Source organism: Anomaloglossus baeobatrachus, chromosome 3 (assembly GCF_048569485.1).
Source record: "Anomaloglossus baeobatrachus isolate aAnoBae1 chromosome 3, aAnoBae1.hap1, whole genome shotgun sequence".
NCBI lineage: Eukaryota > Metazoa > Chordata > Amphibia > Anura > Aromobatidae > Anomaloglossus > Anomaloglossus baeobatrachus.
The window spans coordinates 131,139,053-131,157,959 of NC_134355.1; the positions used below are offsets into that span (position 1 = coordinate 131,139,053).

Below are 18,907 nucleotides of genomic sequence, written 5' to 3' on the forward strand. Positions count from 1 at the left end.
TGCAATCCGACATTCTTAGGCTGTATTCTATGTTCTGCCGATTCTTCCACAGATTCTCCTGTATGGAAGCACGGCAATGGCTCCCTCCCCACTGGGCTCACTCTTTTTTCCCCCAACGGTCCCTCTAACCCCACCCCTCTCCTGCCTTTCACCTATCCCCCTAGCCACGTCATGTCGGCCTCCACCTACCCCCTAGGGAGGGGGTGGAGGTTCCGGCTGGGCACTGAACTTGGAATACTGATGTAAGAAGTGTGCTGACATCAGTGGAGAGTATGTGGAATAAATGTAAAGTTTCATCATCCTATCTGGTTTCTTTCTGGATAAAGCCAAAGACTGATCAGCAGCCCCTCGTAAATGTTTATTTAGGTAAGCAGAAAAATAATTTTCCTGGACAAATGAAAATGTTTGCATGTGCATCGGGTGATCTGACAGCCTGTTTAGACAGCATTGTAATTGCACTTCAAAGAGTAACTAAACTTTTGGGAGATTTTTTTTATGTTTTATACCCAATAATTCTGAGCAGATTTGTGGGGAATCTGGTCCAGAGACCTTGAACCACAACTGAAACGTTCTTTTAGAAGAGCTCAGAGTGGATGCAGTTGAAAGTCACAGTCCTGCCTGCTCAGCTGTGCACTTCTAATGCGGGCGTCACACATCGTGCGATGTGTCGTCGGGGTCACGGGTTTCGTGACACACATCCGGCATCGTTCACGACGTCATCTCATGTGACACCTATGTGCGACTCCAAATCGGTTATAAATCGTGGATCGTGTACTCGTCGCTCATTTTTAAAAAATTGTTTAATCTTATTTGCGCAGGTTGTTCATCGTTCCCAGGGCAGCACACGTTGCTCCATGTGACACCCCGGTAACGATGAACACAGCTTACCTGCGTCCCGCGGCACCCGCCGGCTATGAGGAAAGAAGAAGGTGGGCGGGATGTTTACGTCCCGCTCATCTCCGCCCCTCCGCTTCTATTGGCCGGCGGCTGTGTGACATCGCTGTGACACCGAATGTCCCTTCCCCTTCAGGAAGAGGATGTTCACCGCCCACAGCGAGGTAGCTTAGCAGGTAAGTACGTGTGACGGCGGTTTAACGACTTTGTGCGACACGGGCAGTGATTTGCCCGTGACGTACAAACAACGGGGGCAGGTACGATCGCTCGTGCAATCGCACGATAGATCGTACCGTGTGAAGCCCGCATAAGAGGTCTTTTGAGCAATCTATGGAGTCTATGAAGTCTAAAGCGGGCTTTACACGCTGCGACATCGCTAGCATCGGCTGATAGCACCCGCCCCCATCACACGTGCGATATTGTGTGATCGCTGCCGTAGCGAACATTATCGCTATGGCAGCGTCACCCGCACATACAAGTGCAGCGACGTCGCTGTGACCGTCAAACAATACCTCCCTGAAGGGGGAGGTGCGTTTGGCATCATAGCGATGTCACTGCGGCGTCACTAAGCGGCCAGCCAATAGAAGGGGAGGGGTGGTGATCAGCGGGACATAATATTCCGCCCACCTCCTTCTTAGGAGCCTAGACTGTATGGGCTTCAGTTATGTCCCGGAAGAAGCCCGTACATTCTAGCGTCTTCAGTAGTAAGTCTGTTACAATATACGGGCTGCAATAAAGATCTGGAAGGTGCCCGTACATTCTAGCATCTACCCACAGGCAAGAGTGCGTGTGCTTCCCCACATCACGCAGTTGGATTTAAAAGGCCGGCAGCCAGCAAGAGCGCAGCTGCCGCTCAAGCACTGCGATTTCTGGGAATGTGATCGGGGGCTGCAGAAAAAGTCATCACAGTCCGCAAATGGCCCGCGGGCTGGAAGTTCCCCACCCCTGCACTACACATAGGTGTCCCATCATTCGGCTGGCAGCTATCTCCCTGACTCTCCCATACAAAGGAGAGTTCACTTTGTTGAGTGCTCTTGTGTTCTCTATGAGACAGACACTACTAGACATCTCTGGTTGTGTGCTCATCTCTTAAGGGGGCTTTACACGCTACAACATCGCTAATGCGAACTCGTTGGGGTCACGGAATTGGTGACGCACATCCGGCAGCATTAGCGATGCCGTTGCGTGTGACACCTATGAGCGATTTTGCATCGTTGCAAAAACGTGCAAAATCGGTCATCGGTGACATGGGGGTGACATGGGGGTCCATTCTCAAAAATCATTACTACAGCAGTAACGAGGTTGTTCCTCGTTCCTGCGGCAGCACACATCGCTTCGTGTGACACCGCAGGAACGAGGAAGTTCTCCTTACCTGCCTCCCGGCCACAATGCGGAAGGAAGGAGGTGGGCGGGATGTTACGTCCAGCTCATCTCCGCCCCTCCGCTTCTATTGGGCGGCCGCTCAGTGACGTCGCTGTGACGCGGCACGGACCGCCCCCTTAGAAAGGAGGCGGTTCGCCGGTCACAGCGACGTCGCCGGGCAGGTAAGTATGTGTAACGGGTCTGGGCGATGTTGTGCGGCACGGGCAGCGATTTGCCCGTGTCGCACAACAGATGGGGGCGGGTACCCACGCTAGCGATATCGGGACCGATATCGCAGCTTGTAAACCCCGCTTTAGAGAAAAAAAGGTCCACGGTCTGAAATTGAACATGTTGGGTCCTCTTCTCCCTGACGATCAGACTGTCAGTCGAACCTGTCTATCTCTGGTTTTGGCCAACTGTAGTCTGTGTACGAGCACCATAACTACTATCTGAAGGGTATATTAACTGTTAGGGTGTGGCTTTTAGACATCTGCAAATCTTTTTGAGTTTCTCAGATGGAGGACAGGTTAGGAAACACTGGCATCTTTTTCTTTGCTTCTTTTCTAACATTTTTAGCACTGTTTTTTGTTATTTTTTTTAAAATTGAAATTGTATTAAAGTACTAGTCAACTTCTAATGTTAACTGCTTAAATTCTTTGAAAATCTGAAACTGTTAAAAGCTAAGAAAAATGTACTGTATATGCAGCAAGTACACATGTTCATTCAGAATTTTTTTCAAGTGTGTTACAGAGTAGATCCGACTGAGGCTACTTTCACACATCCGGCTTGAGCCCTGCGGCTCAATCCGGCTGTGCAAGCTATGCAACGGATGCGGTGAAAACACCGCATCCTTTGCATAAGTTTTTCCCATGCGGCCCGCCCGGTTTTTGCCGCTTGCGGCATGCTACTGAGCATGCGCAGTGGCAAAAAACGCATGCGGCGGCCGGATGCGGTATTTGCCGCATCGCGCCGCATCCGGCCGCCATAGGCATGCATTGAGAGATGCGCAGCATCGGCCGAATGCGGCGCGATGCGGTTTTTTTTGCCGCACGAAAAAACGTGCCAGGCAACGTTCCATCCGGCCGCCGCATCGGCTAAATCTGCCGCATGCGGCAAAAACCGGATGGAACGCAAGGCCATGCGGCACAATGCGGCACTAATTAAAGTCTATGCAGGAAAATCGCAACCGGCAGCAAAAAAAACCGGTTGCGATTTTCCTGCAAAGTGCCGGATTGTGCCGCAGAAGAAAAACCGGAGGTGTGAAAGTACCCTTAAAGGGAACCTGTCAGCAGAAATTTCCCCTAAAACCTCACAGATTCCCCCTCTGCAGCTCCTGGGCTGGATTCTAGAAAGGTCCCTGTTATTATTGGGCCCCCTTTCTGACCAAAAAAAAGAGTTTATAAAGAGGTACCTTTTTGGCTTCGGATTCTATAAATCAGACACGGGGGCGGGCTGCCTGATGGCCGTTATTCTGCCCCCTGGTCCTGTATGCCGCCCCCATCGCTGATTTCCATACTTTTGGACGCCGCCCACTGCTCCAGCCATCCCCGCGCATGCCCAGTGCCAGTCTCACGGGACTGAGCACTGTGACTGCTGGTGACGTGTGCGCAGGCAAGTGATTATGGGCGGGACTGTGACTGTTATCAGCAAGTACCCGCCCATAATCTCGTGAGCGCGCAAACCTCTCCAGCGTCACACTGTGCTCAGTGTAGATGCTAGACTGTATGGGCTGCTTCCAGGTATGACGTCCCTTTGTCACGTGATAGTATTTTGAACACGCCCCTATCACGTGACAAAGGGACGTCATCCCTGGAAGCAGCCCATACAGTCTAGCATCTACACTGAGCACAGTGTGACGCTGGAGAGGTTTGCGCGCTCACGAGATTATGGGCGGGTACTTGCTGATAACAGTCACAGTCCCGCCCATAATCACTTGCCTGCGCACACGTCACCAGCAGTCACAGTGCTCAGTCCCGTGAGACTGGCACTGGGCATGCGCGGGGATGGCTGGAGCAGTGGGCGGCGTCCAAAAGTATGGAAATCAGCGATGGGGGCGGCATACAGGACCAGGGGGCAGAATAACGGCCATCAGGCAGCCCGCCCCCGTGTCTGATTTATAGAATCAGAAGCCAAAAAGGTACCTCTTTATAAACTCTTTCTTTTGGTCAGAAAGGGGGCACAATAATAACAGGGACCTTTCTACAATGCAGCCCAGGAGCTGCAGAGGGGGAATCTGTTAGGTTTTAGGGGAAATTTCTGCTGACAGGTTCCCTTTAAATAGATGTCGTGTGTACTCTATATACTCATGGTTTTAGTTGTCAGTAAGGGGCGCGACCACTTAAGTGCCTAGGGCAGCATGACTGCCAAATACAGCCCTGTATATGTATATAGCTGGTCATTATAATCTGGATTTCTGAGTAATATGCCTACTGCCCTGTTTCATTCTAAACTGTTGGTTTTACAGCAGTGAGATCACTGACAATCTGTCATCACAGCCCTCAGAAGCATGAAGCTAAAATGCAGTCAATTAGCACAAAGTCTGCCCTATCCTCAAGTGACTCCTCCTTCCTTCACCCTGCCAAGCAATGTCAGGCCAGCCACCCCACCCATACATGCAGCCCATCACATCATCACCCACCCAGACCCTAAACATCTTCATAACATCTACCACTCCCTGCAAAACTAGTGCCTGCAACTGCAACCTAGCCCTGGAGACGGCTGCACACATCCCTCCTCTCCTGCCTCACACAATAAGCTCACATCCTGACAGGAGCAGGAGTCATCTGGAAGGCGTCTTGGGAGGTGACTGCAGAAGAACTGTCACAGGTGGAGAGATGCTGGTGCTCATGTAGAGAAGGGAGGTGGCTACAACAAGCAGCTGCCCCTTCCCTCCTGCTCCTCCAGACAGGCAGTCTACTGCTGCTTCTGCACTTGGATACATTGTATGACCCACATATCCACATTGGAAGGAGACTATAGATCTGCTGAGGGGCAGCCAGATTCCCATGTGCGAAGCAAGGAACAGCAGGAGGTAGAAGCCATCTCCAGACAGTGCCCAGAGCTCTGTAAGTAAATAATGGCATGTATGCTGTGAATATGTGTGATTCCCTCCCTGCAGATAAGGAGCACTGCATGTATATGGAGGCACATCTGCGCTCACCCTTTACATTGATCTGTTCAACATCAATCTCATTTTAATGTGATTGTCCTGTGCTGCGATTTACTGTGAATGTGTTCAATATTGATCCAGAGAAAGAGCAGTAATCAATTCCAGAATCACAAAGGGATCTATCCCTCTATCTATCTATCTATCCCTCTATCTATCTATCTATCCCTCTATCTATCTATCCATCTATCTATCTATCCATCTATCCCTCTATCTATCCCTCTATCTATCCCTCTATCTATCTATCATCTATCTATCCATCCATCCATCCATCCATCCATCCATCTATCTATCCCTCTATCTATCTATCTATCATCTATCTATCTATCTATCCCTCTATCTATCTATCCCTCTATCTATCTATCTATCTATCCCTCTATCTATCTATCTATCTATCCCTCTATCTATCGCTCTATCTATCTATCTATCTATCTATCTATCTATCCCTCTATCTATCTATCTATCTATCTATCTATCTATCTATCTATCTATCTATCCCTCTATCTAGCCATCCCTCTATCTATCCATCCCTCTATCTATCCATCCCTCTATCTATCCCTCTATCTATCTATCTATCTATCTATCTATCTATCTATCTATCTATCTATCTATCTATCTATCCCTCTATCTAGCTATCTATCTATCCTATCACTCTATCTATCCATCCCTCTATCTATCTATCCCTCTATCTATCTATCTATCTATCTATCCATCCATTATCTATCTATCTATATATCCATACACCTAATTATCAATCCATCCATCTATTTATCCGTTTATCTCAGTAGTTCTTGTCTTTAATAATAATAATAATAATAATAATCTTTATTTCTGTAGCGCCAACATATTCCGTAGCGCTTTACAATTCAGGAGGATCATATACAAACATTTATCATTGTAAGATATAATATACTCAGAAATATATGTATATATATATATATATATATATATATATATGTCTATGAATTTGTGTGTAATAACACATTGACGACATGTCGTATATCTGGGTAGGGCGCAATACAAGTGTGATTCTGATCAGCAAAGCCACATATTTGTATTAAATCTGCAGGGTCGCTCCCAATTTTTTTTCTCAGTCGCAAAATGATCGGATATCTATGGTGTTTTAAATTTTTAATTGAATACTAATCGCCATGGTGATATATTTTTAGCAATAAGACTGCTTCGGAATAATTATTCAGTGCGAGGCACAGTGAACATGAGGCTTTTGGATTGCCAGGAGAGGAATGGGTGAAAAATATCACAATTTCTAACATTTTTTTTTTTTTAGATATAATAAAAAATATATATGTGCAATGTGTATATTATGCCTATTGGTCATCAGTAGGTTAATTACCACTGATGATCTTGCTAGAGTAGTAACTGATCTAAAGCAGAATTTATTGGCATCCAACGTCGCCCTCTTCGGTTCAAGAATTTCTGTTCCACCAGATGACTTGTGTTTCTTGTGTGTGTTTTGTATGGTTTGGCACACAGAACTAAGATAACACTGGCATTCATGTATTGCAGATGTTGCAATGACTTTAATTAAAGAGTGTAGCAGGGTAAAAATAGAAGGCGAGGGATGAGATTTTAGCAGCGCTTATCTACATGCTGCATTGAGCACATGCTGACAGGCTCTAACCGTCCAGATCTAATGATATAGTTTTATTTTTCTTAGCACGCTTCAGCATTTTGAGCATTCAAGTGAAAACGACGTCCAATAAAATAGAGCGGAGTAAAATAATTATTCGGTGAATAATGCTGATCTCTGCCATAATTATACTGCAGTGGAAATGTAAGGGTTCTAGTCTGCTGACTCCATGGCTGGCAGTATACGGCATACTGCAATGCGTTGTGCCCAGCTCAGTATACAGCTACGTCCTATGTCTTATCTCAGACAGACTGCATTTTATAAGGAGGTGTCGCTGAGGATGGTCTCTGCCATTGGCATTCCCAGCACACGCTCCATTACATAACAAACTAGTTGATTTGCAATATAAATATTGCTCGTGAAAGCGTGTAATTATTATTTAGCCGGTGTTTACGTATATATTACTGAGATTTGACGACATCAGTATTATTTTCACAACTAACAAGAATATAAAAGCATAACAAGGCTAGAACATATACAGCCTAGATCAGGGATAGGCAACCTTTATTTTGTATGGTGCATAGATTTAGCACTCTTCCAATATTAAAGTCCTATACCATAAGCCGTTATGGGACTTACATGTTGGGATGCTGGTCCGGCTGTCTTGTGCGGCGGGTATGTTGGAACTTGTGTTTTTAACCTATGTGGTTGCCGTTTCCTTGTATTAAAGACGTTAAGTTCCTTGATTTATATAATTTAATGTTTTAAATGGAATTCCTCACCATGGTAGACTAATATAGATAAGGTTATAAATGTAGTTACTTCGTAAAGAAGAAATGTCGCCATGGTCATGGTGCCAGGCAGTGTTTCTTCATGTATGGCATGGGTCTCAAACTCGGCCGGCTAAATGGGCCGCACATAGAACAAAGAACGAATTTTAAGTTGGTGGGCCACATTACTTGTGGGGGGTGTTGACGTTTATAATGATACTATCTTTTTTATATACGACTTTTTGTTGACTTTTTCTTCCATTTTTTCGTGTGCCGTTATAATGAGAAAGCTGGTACCGATTTGTAGCTTAGGCCGGAAGCACCGATACCAAACATGCGTTTTTCTATTTTGCTTTAGTTTTTACGTAAAACAGTATTTATATTGGCAAAATATTTTCCATACTATACAATTGAAACTTTTTGGAATTATTTTTTACTCCCTATATGTAACTTATACTTGCCTGATCGTTGATCTAGTACACTGCAATACTTCTTCATTGCACAATTTTGGGTATGTCCATTTTTAAACGGATATTGTGCCTGTTAGACCCTGTTTATTGTAGAGCCGTACAAGCCATCAAAGCTCAGTTACCCGAAGACCATTACTTGGTTGATGGTAACTACCGACACAATCTGACATGCTGATGATGATACTGGCTCGCACCATATACAGTGTGTAATAGCAGATATCTTGAAGCGGTTAAAGAAAATTCCTGTCAATATTCATGTCTCGAGATCTGTGGTGCCCTGCGGGCCACATATAAGGGGCCACATGTAGCCCATGGGCTTTGTGACTTTTGATGTCTGGGCTCTTGATCAGCCTACACTTTAGTCTAATAACTCATCCAAATGCACAATTCCACCTGCTTTGGAGGTAGAAATAGGCCCTCTTAGCTCATGGTCCCCTGTTGCACCAATGATATGTCCGCTTATTTTTAGGCCAATAGACACACAATATTATGTGTATGTTATCCAGTGTGCAGTGCAAGCATGACCAACGTTCCAGCTGTTGCACATCTTCTAAAACATGCTTACCCTTGAACTAAATTATTTACCACAGACTATAGGTGCTAGCATATAGGTCAAACTGAAGAAACTGTTATCGATATCTATATTCATTGCTTGTGAGATCTTGTAGGTTTCATGAAAATCCACCCCATTGGCTTCTATATTAGCAGGGCGTAGGTCTCTCTTGTTTCTGCCATCCTGTGGTGTCCATGGGTTGTACTTTAAAGGGAACCAACCAGCAGGATTTTCATATATAAAGTAAAGCCAGTGCTAGGATGCTGAATGTAAGCATAGCTTTTGTTCAGAGATTGGATGTTTTATTTCAGAAATATGTGCAAGTAAAGTTCCAGCAATGCATTGAAATTTGATTGACAGGTGCAAGAGGGGTGGGAATATGTGGGTCGGGTTTTGCTATCTATTCCGGTCCCTGTTTGTCTACCTGCGCTGGAATTAACATCTATTACGGTGACAGGGGGAGGAAGGCCAGGCAGGTAGGGGCATGACCCACATATTCCCTTCCTATTGCACCTGTCAATCAAATAGCAGTACATTTCTGCAACTTTACTTGCACATATTTCTGAAATAAAACCTACAATTTCAGAACAAAAGCTATGCTTACATTCAGCATCCTAGAGCCAGTATAGCACTGGCTTTACTTTATATATGAAAATCCTCTTGGTTGGTTTCCTTTAAGGCCTTCTGTACAGTACAGATTGTATGGGTTGATATGGGGCTATACTATATCAATGTATTGTATGACCCTGATTTTTGTGTATGATGTGGTCACTTATCTGACTGCATAATAATATTAATAATAATAATTAATGATTTTATTTTTAAGGGGCTAATATATTCTTCAGCACTTTAATGCATGCTCACAACCCTTCCTAGATAGTAGCACAGGTCAATAATTTGTTTCGTAGTGAAATGGTCCTTGATGTTAAAGTTCCCCATCCTTTTCAATAACACAGCATATAAAGAAATTGCTCTAATTCAGTTTGTGTAAACACTTTAGTAACCTTCTGTTCACGAGCACTGGTCATATACACAGCATCAAAGCGTCTTGTTCATCCCGTGAAAGATGGAAGAAGCTGGACTACTGTAAGAACTTCAGTCACCTGCGGTGTTGGGTAATTTCAGTTGGCAGACATTCATCTCCACCTGCATGCCTTTAATCATTAGGTTGGTGACTTCATGGCTGCTATAAACATGTTTATGTGATTGCACGTGAAGTTATTCATTGTGGTAAAAGGGAGGAGTCGGTGTGATGCTGGTTTGCTGCGGAACAAAGGTTGGAAAGTAGAAGCTATGTCTTGTATTTTAATGACTGTTCATTTGCATGGTAATGCTCATTGTCTGAATATTTGCAGTTTATGATATGATAAATGGGGATCAACCAGATAAAGAGTCACGTGAAAGTTCCCATGATATGATTGTCTTATATCACTATGTTTAATAGATGGTGCCCAGTAAAGATGAATGAATAACTTCGATGTGAATCAGATGTGTGTAGAATCTTAAGACGTTCCTTGGACCTGTAGAATTTTAACAATTTGCTAATCAATTTGCAAAAATAGTCAAAAATGTCCATCCCTGTTTTACACAATCCAAACGTTTGCCTCAGTCAGAGAAGGCCCACATGATCTTGGGAGCCAACGTCTGGGCTTCACATCACATAGTATAGCACAGTGTATGATAACCTATATAAAAGCCGAAGCAGAGGATGTAACACAGCAGGCATTTTGGGGTGAATCTCTTTAGTGAGAGGACGCCACATATTATCAATTGAAAAATAGAGCCACAAAATACTGAATGAACCATGCAGATAGTATGGGTAACACAACATGAGTGAACAGCAGATACCATGCATATAGCTTTATATGTTGAGGTCACTTTTATATTACGAAGACTGTTTGACATTTCCCCCAGGTAAAATAATAAAGCCTATACTCACCTCCTGTACTGGCACTGTTCAGGCTGTGCTGCGGCTCACGTGGGGTTGTGATGTCACATGAACCCCACGTCCAATTAATACCGCCGGCTTCAGTCTCCACGCCTTCAGACTAAACGAGTTAATCAACAGGAAGTGAGCGCAGTGGCTGTGCTCACTTGCTGTCTATTGCTCGATTGGTCCGAAGGCAGGGAGACAGAAGCCGGAGCTGTCTGGATGCAGGGTTTGCATAATACGGTATTACAACCCCACATGAGCCCCAGCACCTATCTGGAAAGTGAGTAAAGGCTTTATTATTTTCACTGGGGGTAACATGTGGAATCAGAAGGGATATCTTAGTGTTGGACAGCCCCTTTAAAGAGCTTGAAAGGGGTTGGATAAAATTCTAGGAGACCTCAGAAGTATACACATCTGTTCAGAGCAATTAAAATACCTGTGATTTCCCATTAATCAAACTTTTGGGAAAAATTTGCTAAAGTTGCTAAATTGAAATTTCACAAGATTTAATCATCTCTATTACCAAGGCATTAAATGTCATAGTTTACCTGTGCCAATTAAATTGAACTAAAGAGGTTCTCCACTCCTTTTATCATTGATGACCTATGCTTGTGCCGTTTTCAATGTCAGCAGCGCCTGGAACTGCAAAATTACAGAGCTGCACAACTCTTGTCTAACATTTAAGGCTGCTTTACACTCGATGTCGCTGGTGAAAGCATCCGCCCCTGTCGGTTGTGTGTCATGGGCAAATCGCTGCGCGTGGCGCACAACATCGCTCAGACCTGTCACACATACTTACCTGCCTAGCGACGTCGCTGTAGCCGGCGAACCGCCTCCTTTCTAAGGGGGCGGTTTGTGCGGTGTCACAGCGACGCCACACGGCAGCCGTCCAATAGAAGCGGAGGTGCGGAGAAGCAGCCGAAAGAAAAGAAAGTGACGCCCACCTCATTGCCGGAGGACGCAGGTAAGGTGTTATTACTCGTTCCTGGGGTGTCACACGTTGCGATGTGTGCTGCCTCAGGAACGACGAATAACCTGCGTCCTGCAACAGCAACGATATTTGGGATTAGAACGACGTGTCAACAGTCAACGATTAGGTGAGTAATTTTGATTGTTAGCAGTCTTTCGTACGTTTCACACGCAACGACGTCGCTAACGAGGCCGGATGTGCGTCACGAATTCCGTGACCCCGACAACATCTCGTTAGCGACGTCGTTGTGTGTAAAGCCCCCTTTAGTGTCCGCCCCAGGTACTGGGTATCAGCCCCCTTTCAAATCCATAGGGAACAGCTAATTGGCGGGGTTGTTGGGTGTCGCACCCCCACCGATCAGACATTTATGACCTTGCCTTAAGATAGGCCATCAATGTTAATGTAGAGGACAATCTCTTTAAGTGTTACTTTAATAAATTAGAAAATAACAAACCATTCAATATACTTCATATAAAGACAAACTGCTACATTCAGGTGTCATCTGATAAGTTTGCAGGACATTATGACATTCATTGTTTTAGCTTTGTACAAATCTGTATGCAGAATGCAGGTTACCATTTATTGCACCCTGCACAATCTGAAGAGCTGTAGGCACTGCCTGTAATAAAACGCTTGGGTCTGTTATTGGACTGGCAGAGGATCCCTAAGGAATGTAATTCCACCAATTTTGACAATAATTGGTTGATGGATTGCTCTTTGTACTAATCAGGTAGTTATATGGAGTTTGGCTCAGCTGAGAACTGCGGGACAATAGCCGAAGACTGCAGATCAATGAGGACAAGGGGGAGAGGGAGCGCACCAAGAATATTTAGATTCAGTTTTACAAGAGCTGTTAGTACAATTGTACACAGTAGTTTCCATGAAACTCTCCTCTGTTTTGCTGTGGTCCATCTGTGTCTATAGAAAACAGTACCGCTATAACAACACATCACATGTTAAAAGCTATCGTACATAACAATCACATGCCTCCATTACATTGCTACAAGCGTTCTACTTCTTATGCTATGTAATGTCATGAGCTATGAGGTAATTATTTATCTATTTAATTTACTTGTAGCACCAGTAATGCCGGCGTCACACGGTACGATATATCGGGCGATATGTCGTCGGGGTTACGTCGTTAGTGACGCACATCCGGCATCGTTAGACATATCGTACCGTGTGGCACTACTGAACGACTGTGAACGAGCAAAAATACTCACCTTATCGTTGCTCGTTGACTTGCCGTTCATTTTCAAAATGTCGGTCCTCCTTCTGTGCTCCGGTTATTCATCGTTCCCGAGGCAGCACACGTCGCTCCGTGTGACACCTCGGGAACGACGAACACAGCTTACCTGCGTCCCGCTGGCAATGCGGAAGGAAGGAGGTGGGCGGGATGTTTACGTCCCGCTCATCTCCGCCCCTTCGCTTCTATTGGCCAGCCGCTGTGTGACATCGCTGTGACGCCCAACGTCCCTCCACCTTCAGGAAGAGGATGTTAGCCACCCACAGCGACGTCGGTCAGCAGGTAAGTGCGTGTGACAGGGGAAAATGACTTTGTGCGCCACGGGCAAATAATTGCCCGTGATGCACAAATGGCGGGGGCGGGTACGATCGCTCATGTGATTACACGATAGATCGTCCCGTGTGACGCCGGCATTATTCCACAGGTCTTTCCAGGCATTATTATCTCTATCAACGTTGGGGCTCACAAGCTAAATTCCCTATCAGTATGTCTTTGGGCTTTGGGAGGAAAACCCACACCAACACGGGGAGAACATACAAACTTCTTGCAGATGTTGCCCCTGGTGGGATTTAAACTCAGAACCCCAGCACTGCAAGACTACAGTGCTAACCACTGAGCCACAATAGACTAACTTCATGTTATCAAAGGGGTATTCCCATCTCGAAGATGCTATCCCAATATATATTAGGTGTAATATTACCGTAGTAATGTTAGCAATTACCTCCAATTAGAAATTTAGTATAGCTCTCCTGCTATAGCCATAACTCATACCTCATGTGCAGGGCACTGCAGCTCAGGTAACCTTGGTTACGACCATGAGCAACTAACTAAGAGTAGAGTCACACTGGCGTATGAGTCAAATGCGAGAAAATCTCGCATTGCACTTGGTCCCATTTAAAACAATACTGAAGCTCAGATATGCGAGTTTTTCCTCAGCCCTAATTGAACTGAGGATAAAATCGCAGCATTCTGCGATTGACAGCAAGAGACGTGTCACTCGAACCCATACGAGTCTATGGGTGCGAGTGAAGATCGGATCACAGTTGCATGGGCCTAAGGCTGGATTCACACAAATGCATAGCATCCGATGCGATATGCTAATGACCCTCAGCTCAGACTCTGCTGCAAGCTGTCTGAGTGCAATGAGATGTTTTACTCGCACCCATAGTATTGTATGGGTGCGGGTGACACGGCTCTCGCTGACAATCGCAGAATGCTGCAACTTTTTGCTCATCCAGAATCTGGATGAGAAAGAAGCTGACCATCTCCCCTGCCTCATTGACTAATATTGGTCCGAGTGCAATGCGAGATTTTTCTCTCATTGCACTTGTCTGATTCATACGCTCGTGTGAGCGTACACTAACTGTCACTATATGAGTAGACGTAACCATGGATACCTAAGCTGCAATACCCTGCAATTAAGGTAAGAGACATGGCTATATCAGGAGAAATATACTACATTTCTAATTGTAGCCATATTGAATGGAGTATAAACAAAGAACAGTATGTGTATGTTCACACATTGCTTTTTTGCCTCTGTTTTGTTGCTTTTTTTTCTACAGCAAAACCTTCTCTCTTGGCTATAAAAATGTTGCTTCCCAAAAGCTTCACAGTTGCTATGTTTTTACTGCGTTTTTATTGCGTTTTTTTTTAACTGTGTTTTTGTTGGGTCATTTGTCTATAGTACATGTTTAGGCCTCCTTGACACGTCTGTGTCTCCGGTACGTGTTTGGTCCGTTTCCTCACGTGCCGGAGACACGGTCACACGTAGACCCATTAAAATCAATGGGTCTGCACACATGTGCGTGTTTTGCTATGGACCGTGTGTACGCGTGGAGCATATGTGTGCCCGTGCTCGTGCCCGTGCTCCACACAGTGACATGTCTGTTTTTCTCCAGCATCACGGGTGTCACACGGCCCGCACACCGACCGCATGGATGTGATCCGTATGACACGCGCCTGAGAAAACACACGTGTTTGTAAAAAAAAAAAATTCTATACTCACCTTCTCCAGCCCTGCTGTCTCTGCCGCTGCTGGCACTTGCTTCCGACCCCCGCTCATTTTGCTCATTGAATATTCACTCCACTGCGGCCGGAAGCAGCAGCAGCGGGAAGTCAGCAGGGCCGGAGACCGTAGATCATCACCACGGACAGTGACGCCAGGGACAGGTGAGCAGAAAGTTCTGGTTCGGAGAACACACGGAGGACAATACGGACCTTTGACACGTCCGTGAAAAATTGCGTAATTTTCATGGACGTGTGAAAGAGGCCTTCAGAAAAGTTTCATTCACCACAAAAACAGCAAAACCGCAACAAAAACGCAGCTGCATATTTGCACTTTCTCATTGCTTTCAGTAGTGAAAAAAGCTGAAAAAATTGTCATGCTGCTTCTTTCAAAATCACAGCAGTTCTCCATTTCAGTTAGGGAAAAGAAAACAGTGTGTGCATGAGATTTCTGGGATCTCCGCTTTTGCTGGTACTGGAAGAAGCAACTTTTTAATTTGCATACAAACTCATAAAAAAATGCAGTAAACACGCAATGTGTGAACATAGCCTAAGGGGTACTTTGCACACTATGACATCGCAGGTGCGATGTCGGTGGGGTCAAATTGAAAGTGACGCACATCCGGCATCGCAGGCGATATCGTAGTGTGTAAATCCTAGATGATACGATTAACGAGCGCAAAAGCATCGTAATCGTATCATCGGTGTAGCGTCGGCGAATTCCATAATTACGCTGACGCGACGGTCCGATGTTGTTCCTCGCTCCAGCAGCAGCACACATCGCTGTGTGTGAAGTCGCAGGAGCGAGGAACATCTCCTACCTGCGTCACCGCTGCTCCCGTAGGATATGCGGAACGAAGCAGGTGGGCGGGATGTTTACATCCCGCTCATCTCCGCCCCTCCGCTCCTATTGGCCACCTGCCGCGTGACGCCGCACGACCCGCCCCCTTAACAAGGAGGCGGTTCGCCGGCCAGAGCGACGTCGCACGCCAGGTGAGTACATGTGAAGCTGCCATAGTGATAATATTCGTTACGGCAGATATCACAATGATATTGCAGCTGCGACGGGGGCGGGGACTATCGCGCTCGGCATCGCAGCATTGGCTTGCGATGACGCAACGTGCAAAGCCCGCCTGAGTGTTCTGTTGATTTCTAGAACCTACAGATTTTGTGTTCTGTTTCTACAGTCCTATTGGGTATATTTGACTTTTTGGGATCTTTTTACGTGAGCACTATAGGGCATTTAGTGGAACGCTGTGTAGATGCTTAGACCGTGTTCACATACTACTGGAATAATTTCACACCCAGAGCCTCGCACCTGTCGCCAAACATCCATCACACAAGCGCTGACTTTCTGCTCTGCAGTTTCAGGAATGGAAGGACATTGTTTTTCGGTAAACACAGATTTTTGTGAACATAACACAGGATTTCCTGACGGATGTTGTTTAGTTTAAACAACATCCTGGAGAACTAATGTGAATGGGAAGTAAAGCTGATGATGACAATGGCCTCACATTCACATCCTTCCTGGTTTTCCATGTATCATACGAGGCCAGACCCTGCTGTGTGATTCCTTATATTGTCACATCATGGCTGCAGCTCTTCTGACAATGCGGCTTCCTATGCCACCGGCCTGTGCTGCCTTCTGATCTCAGGTTTATGAGTTCATGCTTTGAAGTAATATAGGGCCCAGCGTTTAATGACTGCGTGCTTTGACCTATTTATAATGTAGGTCGTTTAGTCAGCTAGATCTTAAAAGCATATCGGCTCACATGAGATGGATGTTTGCGATACCTGTTTGATGTCACCGGATTAAGGGAATTACAGGGAATCTTTAAGGAGGTTTTTGCTATATAATCTGATAGCAGCATAACATAGGGCAAGAAAGCCAGATTCCAGGGATGTATCACTTACATGGCTGCTTGGTTTAATCATAGGATACCTGCTCTATCTGATGGAGATGTAGCAGAGCTGAGGCTGTGATCGCACACCGAGTTTTTTATTACAGTTTATAGTTTGTTGCCCAAATCTGCATGCCTACCTTTATCCCAGCAAAGTCAGTGAGAGTCCTTCCTGAAGTGCTGTGCACATGTTGATTCTTTTTTTTCCTTGCAGATTTGGGTGCAGAAAAAAAATCTGTAGCATGTCAATTGTTGATGGGTTTTTTTCCCCTGTGTTTTTTAGCCCTCTCAGGCATTGATTTCTCAAAAAAACCTGCAAGACACAAAAATGCATACTTTTTTTGTGTGTTTTTCTGCCATAAGGTGCATTTTGGAAGCCTTTTTGGGTGTACATATCCTAAAGGGTGCTTGACACGCTGCAACATCGCTAGCGATTGCTAGCGATGTCGCGAGCGATAGCACCCTCCCCCGTCGTTCGTGCGACATGTGGTGATCGCTGCCGTACCGAGCAATATCGCTACGGCAGCGTCACACGCATATACCTGTTCACATCGCTGTGATCGCCGAACAATCCCTCCTTCAAGGGGGAGGTGCGTTCAGCGTCACAGCGACGTCACAGCGGCGTCACAAAACGGCCACCCAATAGAAGAGGAGGGGCGGAGATGAGCGGCCGGAACATGCCGCCCACCTTCTACTTTCCTCATTGCTGGTGGACGCAGGTAGGATGATGTTCGTCGTTTCTACGGTGTCACACATAGCGATGTGTGGTGCCGCAGGAACGACGAACAACCAGCGGAATGAAACACCAACGACATTTTGATTAGTAGCGACGTGTCAACGATCAACGATTTTTGCCGTTTTGCAATCGTTGATCGACGCTCCTAGCTGTCACACGCTGCGATGTCACTAACGACGCCGAATGTGCGTCACAAACACCGTGACCCTGACGATATATCGTTAGCGATGTCGCAGCGTGTAAAGCACCCTTAAGTGTTAAACTGTGTATAACCAGCCCACAACTCTCACTGGCAGCTCCCTTTTGTACACTGTGCATTGTAAGTGATGTTGGCGATACAGATTAGCCTCATTGCCTGTCCCGTTAGCTGTAGACCCTTAATGATAATCTCCTACTGGTAAAGTACTTACAGGTGGCATGGATGGCTCAGTGGTTAGCACTGCAGTCTTGCAGCACTGGAATCCTGGGTTCAAATCCCACCAAGGACATCATCTGCAAGCAGTTTTTATGTTCTCCCCGTGTTTGGGTTCTCTGTTTTCCTCCCACACTCCAAAGACAGATTGTTAGGAAGCTTAGATTGTGAGCCCCAATGGGGACAGTGATGCTGAAGTATGTAAAGCGCTGTGAAATATGTTAGTGATATATAAAGATTATGATTGCATTGAAACTACAGCACACAGCCTAATAAGTAACACATGTCTAGAATCAGGATCTCATGCCCTATATTATGCTGCTCTCAGATTAAATAGCAAAAACCCGCTGACAGATTTTCTCTAACCCCTTCACGACCTATGACGTACAACTTACCACGGTAAATAAAAAGCAAGAGTGAAATTGCATTATTTTTGCAATTTCATCATACTTTTGATTTTTTTCCCTATTTTGCAGTACAATATGTGCAAGAATGAATGAACAACTCGTCCTGCAATAAAGAAGCCCTCATATGGCTGCATAGATTGAAAAATAAAAAAAAGTTATGGGTCTTGGGAGAGAGGGAGGGAAAAATGGAAAACCGCCGGGTGTTGATGACTTTAATCTATTTCCTTCCCGTTAAATATTTCTTAGCCAAACACATGATGAGTTTGGTTGTTAATTTCTAATGTGATTAGATAAGAGGTCACCAGGACCATTTGAGGTTTCCTCTCTGCCAGGGATAAAAGCAAGCATAATTTGCTTTTGGCTTATTCACCCTTCAGTATTTGGTCACTACTATTGCCCATCAGTGTTTGCCAAAACCAGGAGTGGAACTGACGGTAAAAAAAAAAACTTTAGTTGAAAGATTGACACCTGTTCTGTGATTTGGAGACACTC

The 18,907-nt window shown here is 45.3% G+C and overlaps 1 protein-coding gene across 1 annotated transcript in view; it reads left to right on the forward strand.

The window, feature by feature from the left end:
- Positions 1 to 4,861: 4,861 nt before the first annotated feature.
- Positions 4,862 to 18,907, forward strand: part of CDC42EP3 (CDC42 effector protein 3) — a 61,517-nt gene continuing 47,471 nt past the window's right edge. Inside the window, exon 1 of the mRNA XM_075338131.1 lies at positions 4,862 to 5,321. The gene's annotated coding sequence lies outside the window, so the exon portion shown is untranslated. The remainder of the gene's footprint in view (positions 5,322 to 18,907) is intronic.